At 43.0% G+C, this 10,183-nt stretch overlaps 1 long non-coding RNA gene across 1 annotated transcript; it reads left to right on the top strand.

Moving 5' to 3' along the window:
- Positions 1-200: 200 nt before the first annotated feature.
- LOC146401200 (uncharacterized) lies at positions 201-5,301 on the top strand. The gene is made up of 4 exons (XR_014809670.1): positions 201-1,608; positions 3,105-3,342; positions 3,853-4,167; positions 4,993-5,301. It is a non-coding gene; the product is annotated as an uncharacterized LOC146401200 (long non-coding RNA).
- The last annotated feature ends 4,882 nt before the right edge of the window (positions 5,302-10,183 follow it).

The following is a 10,183-nucleotide window of genomic DNA, read 5'->3' on the forward strand; positions in this document are numbered from 1 at the left end:
AAGCCAATCAAGAGGCAAGGTGAGGTTTCCCGACCCCTCCCCCCTGCCTCGGGTTTGAAAGTTGTAGCCGAAATACCAATAGTAGGAACACGTGACCCCCGTCACTCCCAGCGCGAGCTTTTTCTGCAGTCAATTTCATAATTACTTCGCTCCGCCTCTCTGCTCAGCACTTCCTTCCCCCTCCCTCTCGTCGCTCCCCCACCCCCAGCAATGAATCACCGTGCATTTAAAGAGCCTTCGATGACCCAGTGTGAACTTTACTGGCATCTTGTACATTCTTATGCCAAAAAAGGGGAGTCTCTCTGTGACAGGAACCTAGCCAGAACCCCGCAGCAGATCTCAGAGGCAGCAAGCTTGGGTGCTTATCTGGGAAGATCGGTGAGGGTTAATTTTCCTAGATCCTGGTGATGATTCAGAATTGCCTATCTCGGTTCACGATCAGGTTTTAAAAACCCAGTTCAGCTCTTTGTGCAGCAAGGAATATATCAGAGAAAAAAATGTTGGCAGATCTCCTTATGCAATCAGGGCAGAGGAATTTATACCACATCAGCCTTTTGATTTCTCCAGCTCTGGCTGAGGGTGGGGTTTCCATATTTGTGCTTTGGCAAATGTGCCCAAGAATGAAGTCTTCCTTAGAGATGCTGCTCTCCTGTCTCTTTAGGTTACTGTGTGCTTCTGTGTGCATTTATTAAAACCAGCAACATGTTTGCCCCTTCCTGTATTTAATCCTGTTTCTGAGTAATACAGATCAAGCAGACGGTCTGCGCCTTGCCTTGAGAGGTTGTTCACCCTATTTCAGGCAGTAAAGGGTGGATCACTGAAGTGACACTGGGCCTTTGGCATATACTTTCTCTCTATCTGGGAAGTCCTCCTTTACATGGCGATTTTATCCTCATCCTCCGAGATCCAGCTCAGGCACCAACCCTTCCGTGGAGTCTTTCCTGATTATCACAAGAATTTGCGGCTCTGCCCAATGTGTGAGTCAGAGAAGTGCTATTTTCTTATTCTTTTTATTTATACAGTATTTTTTTTAACTCTGAGAGGGAAAAAAAAAAAAAAATCAAGGCCATAAGCACAGATGGAGAGCGTATCCCAAGTGAAAGCTTCTCTTATCTAATATTTCCTGTTACTCCCAAATCCATTTGACCTCCACTTAGAATTTCACATGTAACTGTTTTCCTTTTATTGCTCCATTTATGTGTTTTCCCCCACAGGTGGGCTCTCAGGGTAAGTTCCTGTTGCCCTCTGTTGTGGGTGGAGTTGTGCTCCCCTGAAAGATATGTTGAAGTCCTTGCACCCTAGGAAAGTGAGTGACTTTATCTGGAATTAAGATGTAATTAGTTAAGATGTCTTACCAGATGAGGGTGGTCCCTAAATCCCACCTGACCGCTATTCTCCTAAGACCGGGGGACACAGGGAAGGGGAAGAAGGCCCTGCGAAGACAGGCCGAGATGGAAGTGATTTAGCCACAAGCCAAGGAAAGCCAAGACTGGCCAGCAATCACCAGGAGCTGGAAGAGGCAAGGAAGAATTCTTCCTTAGCGCTTCAGAGGGAGCAAGGCCCTGCAAGGCCCGATGCCTTGATTTGGGGCCTCTCTCCTCCCAAACTGTAAGAGTACATTTCTCTTGTTTTAAGCCACCCTGTTTGTGGTCACTTGTCATAGCAGCCCCATACACCCTCTTTATTCCATCTGTTGCATTCTTCCTTCTTCTCTTTATTTACATCTAGGGCCTTATCTCTTTCCTCTATGGATACACACAGGTGATCACTTCTGGATGCATATGTGTTTGGTCCTTTACCCATGACAACGGCCATAAACAAAAGTTTCAGTAGAATAGGAAAATTGTCAAGAGAGTTCTAGAACCACTTCCCCATCCTCCCAGAAACACCTGGCTTCTAGCCAGAAGCACAGAGGTTGCTAGAGGCTGGAGAGAAGGCAGTGTCCAGCCCTGGGCCTCAGCTCAGAGGTCTTCCGGAGGCCTTCTCAGCTCCCTCTATTGGTGCCAGGATGCACCAGCAGCTCTGCTCTTCAGAAGTGGCATTTCAGCCTGTGGAGTTGGGGTGGGGGTGAGGAAAAGACTAAAAAAACTAAATGAACTGTTTGGCACAGAGGAGGAAATACAACCCCCGAACTGATGCTTTTTTTAAACTGTGCATTTGAGTCTTACAAAAGTACTTGTGAAAACCTCAGTCTTTCCGAGCCTCATCTTTCAAAGCACAGCCGGGAGCTCATTTGTTTCAAGAGGTTTTCCCCAGCAGGTAGAAGGAAGCCTTACACTCAAGCCCACACTCCCAAGGCAGCTGTTCTCTCCGAGTCACTGTGAGATGTATAATACAGCTCTTGCACACACATCTCAGTAAATGGCAGCTCCATCCTTCCAAATGCTCAGGCCCTAAAGCATCTTGACTCCTCTTTTTCACATCCCCCACCCACATCCACTCTGCCTCCAAAGCCAACTGGCTCTACCTTCCACATGTATCCAGAATTTGACCATTTCTCACTTACTTGGGCTGCTACTCCTGGAAAACTGAACTGCCACCATCCTTCATCAGAACTATTGCACTGGCCTCCTGCATTGTCTCTGCCTCCGGCAGGACCAGCTCACACCATGACTGAGCATCTGCATCAGGTGATGCCACAACTCTGCTCAAAAGCATCTGATGTTGCGCTTCCACTTGGAGTCAAAGTCAAAATCTTCCCATGGCCTCCAAGGCCCCACCCAATCTCTTTGTCTTTCAGATCCAGTGTCCCCTCTCTTTTCTTGTCACTCCACAGCTCCAGCCCCACTGTCCCCTTTGCTGTTCCGCAAAAAAAGCCAGGCGCTCTCTTTCCTCGGGGTCATTCTACTCACTGGTCCCTCTGCTTGGAGTGCTTTTCCCTGAATATTCACACGACTCCCTACTTAAAATTGTATCCCCCAGTTTTCCTGATCCACCCTGCCCTGCTCTAGTATTCCATCGATGTGTTGCCTTAGAACATTCTGAGTCATTTCCTGTTTGTTTATTGTCAGGAGAGCAGAGATCTTGTCTGTCTTATTCACTGATAGACCTACTAAAGATTCATCAACCATTACATGAATTAATGAATCAGTAATATTTTTCAGGACCTCCGATGTGCAAAGCCTTAGGCCACAACACACGACACTTCTCTCATGAGAAGCTCATCCAAAACCAAACCGATGGATCTTGTCCGCATTGTGGTACATATTCTATTTACTTGATCTTGGACTTCGTCATAGCTAATCCCCACAATTCTCCGGTGAGGTAAAGATCACACGTCCCATTTCTTAGATGATCAGAGGACCTGCCCAAAGCCCAAGGTCACCCAGTACTGGTTCCAAGGTAAGTTATCCATCTACGGAGCCTGGGAATTTTTAACAAGTCACTACCTGATCGAAATAGACCAGTTGACGTCATAACACTGCATTCTAATATTTTGGCTAAGGCAACAATTTTAATACTAATCTCCATTAGATTTTATTTATGAGTGAATAGTACAAGTATCCCAGAAATTAAAGCCAGGGATTCGTATTGAGAATTGAGTATTTCTCCATAAACCAAATGGCTTCAGAACCACCCGACTGGTTTCCCAACTGACAAAACTCTACTCCAGCTTGTGATTTTTATCCCCCCTGCTACGTGGTTGGAAGGACCCTCACTTGAAGTCCATGGTCACATTCCGAGGATCATTTCCTCTTAGAAGTTTTGACTTGCATCTGGTACAGCCCATCAGAGTAAGGACTAGATAGATTGTGAAGGGCCCATGTGAGTTGCCAAGCCCAAGTGAAGGACTTAATTTCCTTTCCGTTGACCTGTGTTGGATTTCTCTTGTTCTACCCTTGCACCTCCCAGAGGCCACTGTGGACAGAACTCAGATAGAGGATCTGAAAGTAACCTGGCCACAAAAAAAAAATACCAATCCCTGCCACCCCTTCGCAGACTCACTCCACTTTATATCTGAAGAAAAGAATGCTGATGCTGAAATACTTCCAAAGTTCAACAGATTGGGAAATTCAAAGGCAGGGGGTGGGGTGGGGAGTAGCCCTGATTTCCAAAGATATGAAGAGAGGACTCTGCTCTCTGAGGATGAGAGGAAGTAAGACGACCCTATTCATGGCTGCAGGAGAGGAAAAGAAAAGAGTCCCACAAGGAAACTACCAACAGATGGTAAATACATTTTTAATTCTTCTGTCATACTGTGTGGACTTGTACACATTTGTCCTGCTGTGTTAGGCTCCCGAAATAGCCAGCCATGGAATTGCAGAACAGTTCGGCTGCAATTTGAGATTTAGGAAACCATGCTGGCTGACAAAACAGGAAGGGCTCATAGTAGGATGGAGTGGATTTGCTCCCACTTTGCAGCTCCTCCGTGTGGCATCCGCCGTAGTTCTTAGTGCAGGAAGATTTTTTCACATGTCAGGTCTCATTGATGATGTTTTGAAACATACTATTTCAAATTGTCCTCAGAGCTCTAGTTGCAAGTATTAAATGTGCACACAACCCACTTGGTAACTCTCAGAGGTCCAAAGGAGCGCGATCCATCTATTTGTGGGTTCTAAGTCCTCCAGAAAGCATCACAGATACGGCAGCCTGGAGCACTCTACCTACCTGGCCTTTCTCATACTTTTCGCTTTGGCTTAATGCTACCATGGAACAACATGGGAATTTCGGTGCCAGAACAAGACCAAATACGATAACGGCTCCATCTAAAAGGAAGCTAAGGAGATAGGATGCTAAGGCATATTCAGTTGACCTGCTTCTGAGAAGTGACCTGATGTGGGTACCAGGAACTAAGTTAGGTTCTCAACCCCAGGCCCACCTCTCGGTGCATCAGCAAGAAAGAAAAGTTACTGATGAAGCCAAGTGGCTGTGGAATAATGAGGAGAGGGTGGTCTCTTACTTAATCATGGTCTAGAAATAGGACTTACACAATTACTAGATCTGGAAGGATCCTTAAGAATCTGATTCTTTTTTTTTTTTTTCATTTTATAGACAGGAATCTCCGCCAAAGAATTGCAGGAAATTGGCAGAGATTATACAACTGGTTGGTGGCAAATTCAGTACTGGAACCCAAGACATCTATTTCTCAGTCCAATGTTTGTTCTGCTTTAGTGCCCACAGAAGGTGGACATTTTTGGCATAAGCAAAATCCAATTCTGGAAGACCTTTCTCATAGTCATCTTCATTCTTGTGTTCTTCTCAAGCAAGAAGATAGACTCTCTGGTCCATGAATGTTTGGGAAACTAGCAGACATTCTTTAAAGATTCAAGCTTAAATATATTTGTTAATTTCTGTTCTCAACCCCTGTGGATTGTGTCTAGATTATATAGCTATCACACGATTTGGCACAGCTGGGATCCTCTTTTCATGAACTAGCAGGGAAGATTGGTACATAGGGATTAAAAAGCCTTGGCAAAAGAGAACGAGGAGTCTTATACAATAACTGCCCACCCTGGTCTGAGAATTTCTCCTAGCCTCAGTTGAACCGTGCGCACACATGGGGCGGGGGGGGGGGGTGTAGGGAGCAAAAGGAGATTTTTATCTTCTCAGTGAAAGAAAGGATACAAAACATTTAAGAAATTATGTTTTGATGAAAATCTTGATTTTGCTTAGTTTGAGTTTCTCCAAGACTAATTATACTCTTGTTCAAATGACCTATACCTTCTGATAATTTTTCCAATGGGTACCTGTGTTCACTAAGAAAAACTACTCTTAATCAGCTATTGAAGAAATATTCTTTCCTGGTAAGCTTCTCCATAACCACGTTAGCAATAAAGTCTCCCAAATTTTGCGATTCTATTCGGCATTTTGATTTGTTGTTATTAACATGTGGTTTCTGTGATGTTTTATTCTACTTTTATGGTGGAGAAATTGTTGCCTGTTGTGCTTACCCATGACATCCTTTGTTTTGAGAACCGATCTGACCATTTTGACTCCTCTTGCTAATTTGACTGCCTATCTCCATGGTGTAGTGACGGATCTGTGGGGGAGGGAGGGCAGAATTATCTTAAAGGAATTATTTTGAGGAGACCCGTAATGAAGGCACACTTTAGGTTATTTCATTCCTGTGATCCAAATTTGATTATCTAGCTAATATCACTAGGGACCTTTGAAGATTTAATAATTACATCTCAAAGCCTAAAGAAAAAAAAAAGGGGGGGGGAGACATTGCGTTTCCTATACATTCACACTCAGCCTTTCGGAGAGTTACCATCTGAAAGCCTGTTTGGCTGCTTAAAAAAAAAAAAAAATAGATTGATATCAAGATTCTGCTTTAAGAGTTCAATCTCAATTGACACTTTGTTCTTTACCAAAAAAAGCCCCCAAAGCTAGATTTGAGCAGCTGTTTGGTGTAGAAGGAGTTAGCATTGCTTCTCTGAAAGAGTAAAAAATATAAGCTATTGATTTTACCTTTCCTTTTGGAGGACAGTTTTAGGATTTTTTTCCCCTAGAAAGTTTCGAGGCTCTGATTCATGTTTAAAAGTGCCTTGTTCCATTATGTACCAACACGGCTTTGAAGCTGTCTCTGCTTCTAGGTCAAGGGCTCTCCCTGTGGCCAGATGCCAGTTTTATCCTTGGACTCTCATGATCATCGGAAATAAATCAACTTTCCAGTAAAATCCTGTGACAGCTCTGTTTTACATAAAAGTGTGCAGCCTGGGGATGTGATACTGTTTTGCATTTTAGGTGGAGGAAAAGAGAAAGAAAATATCCATTATCACTGAGAGACAATTCCAAGGGGAGCCATTATTACAGAAATCAGAGGGCAGCTTGGGGGGTACCACACTCACTCTCCCTAGAGCATCTCTAACTCAAAAGCCTATTATTCGTGTGGAAACAAAAATACAAGTGGCTGTAAAGGCTTCGCATCCACATGCGGCATGGGTCAGTACAGCCCAAGAGTTGAAAGTGTTGAGTAGGTCAGTTCTCTTAGGCCAATATGTCTTCCTTGTGGCAAGAAAAGAGAAAAATGAACGAATTACCATGACACATAACAACACGGATGAATCTCACAATGTTGGAAAATAAAATAAAATCACACAAAATAATGTATCCTGTATTGTTCCATTTGTATCCAGTTCAAAAACCACACAGACTAATCCATTTAGCTACCTTCCAACTAAATATACAGTTTACCTTTGGTGAGGAGGGAAAGGGTTATGCTCAGAAGGAGGCATGAAGATGGCTTTTAGGGAGCTAGAATATTCTATCTCTTGACCTGAGTGGTGAATACAGAGGTGGATTCACTTTGTGATAACCTATTAAACCTGTGATTTTTCTATAAGAATGACTTACTTCAATTTAAAAGTTTAAAAAGAATATCCCCATTGGGAAAGACAAATTGAAGAAATATTCAGAATTCCCATCGTGGCTCAGTGGAAACGAATCTGACTGGCATCCATGAGGGCACAGGTACAATCCCTGGCCTTGCTCAGTGGGTTATGTATCCTGTGTTGCTGTGAGCTGTGGTGTAGGTTGCAGACACAGCCCGGATCCCATGTTGCTGTGGCTGTGGTGTAGGCTAGCAGCTGCAGCTCTGATTCAAACCCTAGCCTGGGATCCTCCATATGCCATGGGTGTGGCCCTAAAAAGACAAAAGACCCCCCCCCAAAAAAATTAAGAAATATTAGAAAAGCATTTTGCCTAATTAAACCAATGGATATTTATTATAATGAAAAACAGAAAATTCAGATAAGCTAAAGGAAAAAATATACAACCTTTCAGTGATGGGCAAGGGGAACACTCCTCTACAGCTGCAGGGAGTGTCCATCACTACTGCTCTGCTTGGTTAACTCTCTGAGGTTATGTATTAAAGATACACATATCTGGTGACCCAGATTTCCACCCCTGTGGATATATCCAATAGAAATATGTGCATGTGAGCCCCAAAAGAATAGCAACTCTATTCATAATAGCTCCAAACTGAAAACAAGTCAAACTGTCCCTCCGCAGTAGAGTGGCTAAGTCAAGTGTGGTATATTTAACCTTGGAATACCATACAGCACTGAAAATGAATAACCACAGTACCCTTAGCATGGATGAAACTGAGAAACCTAAACCTAATATTAAAGAGATTTAAAAAATCATCTGCTCCCATTTACTTAAAGTTCAAAATACAGGAAAAGAAAAATACATGTAAGTATCATAATACACTTTGGTGGTAAAACTAAAAAAAAAGAATAAAGTTTATAAAAGTAAGGGCAGGGAGTTCCTGTTGTGGCTCAGTGGCAACAAACCTGACTAGCATCCCTGAGGATGTGGTTTTGAGCCCTGGCCTTGCTCAGTGGGTTAAGGATCTGGCATTGCCATGAGCTGTGATGTAGGTCACAGACACAGCTTGGATCCTGCCTTGCTGCGGCTGTGGCATAAGCCAGCAGCTGTAGCTCCGGTTCGACCCTTAGCCTGGGAATCTTCATATGCCATGAACGGGGCTCTAAAAAAAGGAACAAAAAAAAAAATATTTTTAAAGTAAGGGTGGGGTATGAATGGGAAGAAGTGAATGGAGGGCTTCTAGGCTATATTCTATTTCTTGTTCTGAGCAGTGGCTATGTGAGGGCTCACTTAATAAAAATTTATTAAATCATACTTTTATATATCATGCACCTTCCTTAGTGTATATTTCCCAATGAAAAGGGTATAAAAATCACATGAAACCCAGTTACTCAGATATTTATCTATTTAACACCATGATATATATATTGCCAGACCTTCTTTAATGTAATATATATATATGCATTTTATCCACATTGCTTTGTAGCCTTTAATTTTTTTTCTCTTTAATGATATGATCACCCCAGAAGAATTCCTCTTTGAGTTTTTTTTTTTTTTCCATTTCATTTAATTTTAACTAAGAGTAAATATCATTCAAGCTTTATGCCCCTCTGGAAGCCTAAAGCCATGGAGTGGCTTTCAGGAAATTAGGTTGCTTTAGCCTAAGCTACAGTGATTCATAAACCAATCTGCAGGATTTTGCCATAGCTCATGGGAGACTTTTCCTTCTCTGTTAATAATGCTGCTGCTTCAAAAGAGAAAAGCCTCTTTCCACCTCTTCAGAGTGCTATCTTTTCAAAAGGAAAGGCCAGGCAATAAGGGGAAAGGCCAGGAGGGGAGTGGTCTGGAGGCTTGGGGGGCTGTGGGGGTCATGTGCAAATGTATCACAATGTGTGTCATGCTGAGCCTATGTTGAACCTGGCCTAGGCAACATTATGAAATGTTGAAATCAATCAAAAAATGATTGGATGCTTTAAAAAAAAACAACGCTAAAGTAGTTCCACTGCTTTTTCTTGCCCGTGGGGCAGTACTCGTCTTCCCTCTGCCTGGAACACGCTGCCTCACCCCTTCCCCTATCTGCAAGCATCCTTCACTCTTCTCCTTTACTCTTTTCATCCTCTGAACATTTCATCACCTTCTTCACTACCTGGTTGAAGAAACCATCTGTAATCATCCAAGCGTGGGCTGTGACCCTGCAAGAGCTCCATGGCACCTGGACTTACCACACTAAGCACTGGTCACCTTATTTTGAACTTGCCTACTTTCTTGTCCACAAATGCTCTGCTAATCCATAAGCTTCATGCATGCAAGAACAGTATCTGCCTCACCAGCATAACTCCAGGCCCTAGTACATATCGGCACTCAATAAACGCAAGTCATGGAATGAACGAAAACCAATTGTGAAATGAGGTGAGGCCTGGGGAGAGGGATCGTGATTTAAACTATGCTTTCCCCACTCCCTTCACCAGTTGAACACAAAGGGCTTCAAAGAGTCCAGTCAAACCAACACAGGATGGTACAAAATTCTAAAACCTACAACTGCTCAATTTCAAATACTTACTAGCAATAGCAGTTTGCATTTGGATTGTGTTTGATATTTAAGTGGTTTCACATATTATCTTGTGCAATTGCAACAACGAATCCTCTGAGGTGAACTGGAAAGCTCTTAATGTCACTGTTTTACAGTTAAGAAAGCTGTCTGAGGAGGTTTAAGTAACTAACCTCCCATCATATTCTTGTTTTTTGGTGTAAGCCTGGAACTGGCGACCCCTTATGGCCGGAAGTGGAAAGACATCCGGCGTATTCCATATACAGAAGTATTTTTAAGGAAGGATAGAAATTAAGTGTGTGACACCATTCTGATTTTTTTAATCTTTGGAGGCGATTTCCTTTTTCCCCCCCAAAGCATTTA

Source organism: Sus scrofa, chromosome 7, assembly GCF_054392235.1.
Source record: "Sus scrofa isolate SSC_HxYL_T2T_F1_AM1 chromosome 7, Sscrofa_HxYL_maternal_Yorkshire_Landrace_v2.0, whole genome shotgun sequence".
Classification (NCBI taxonomy): Eukaryota; Metazoa; Chordata; class Mammalia; order Artiodactyla; family Suidae; genus Sus; species Sus scrofa.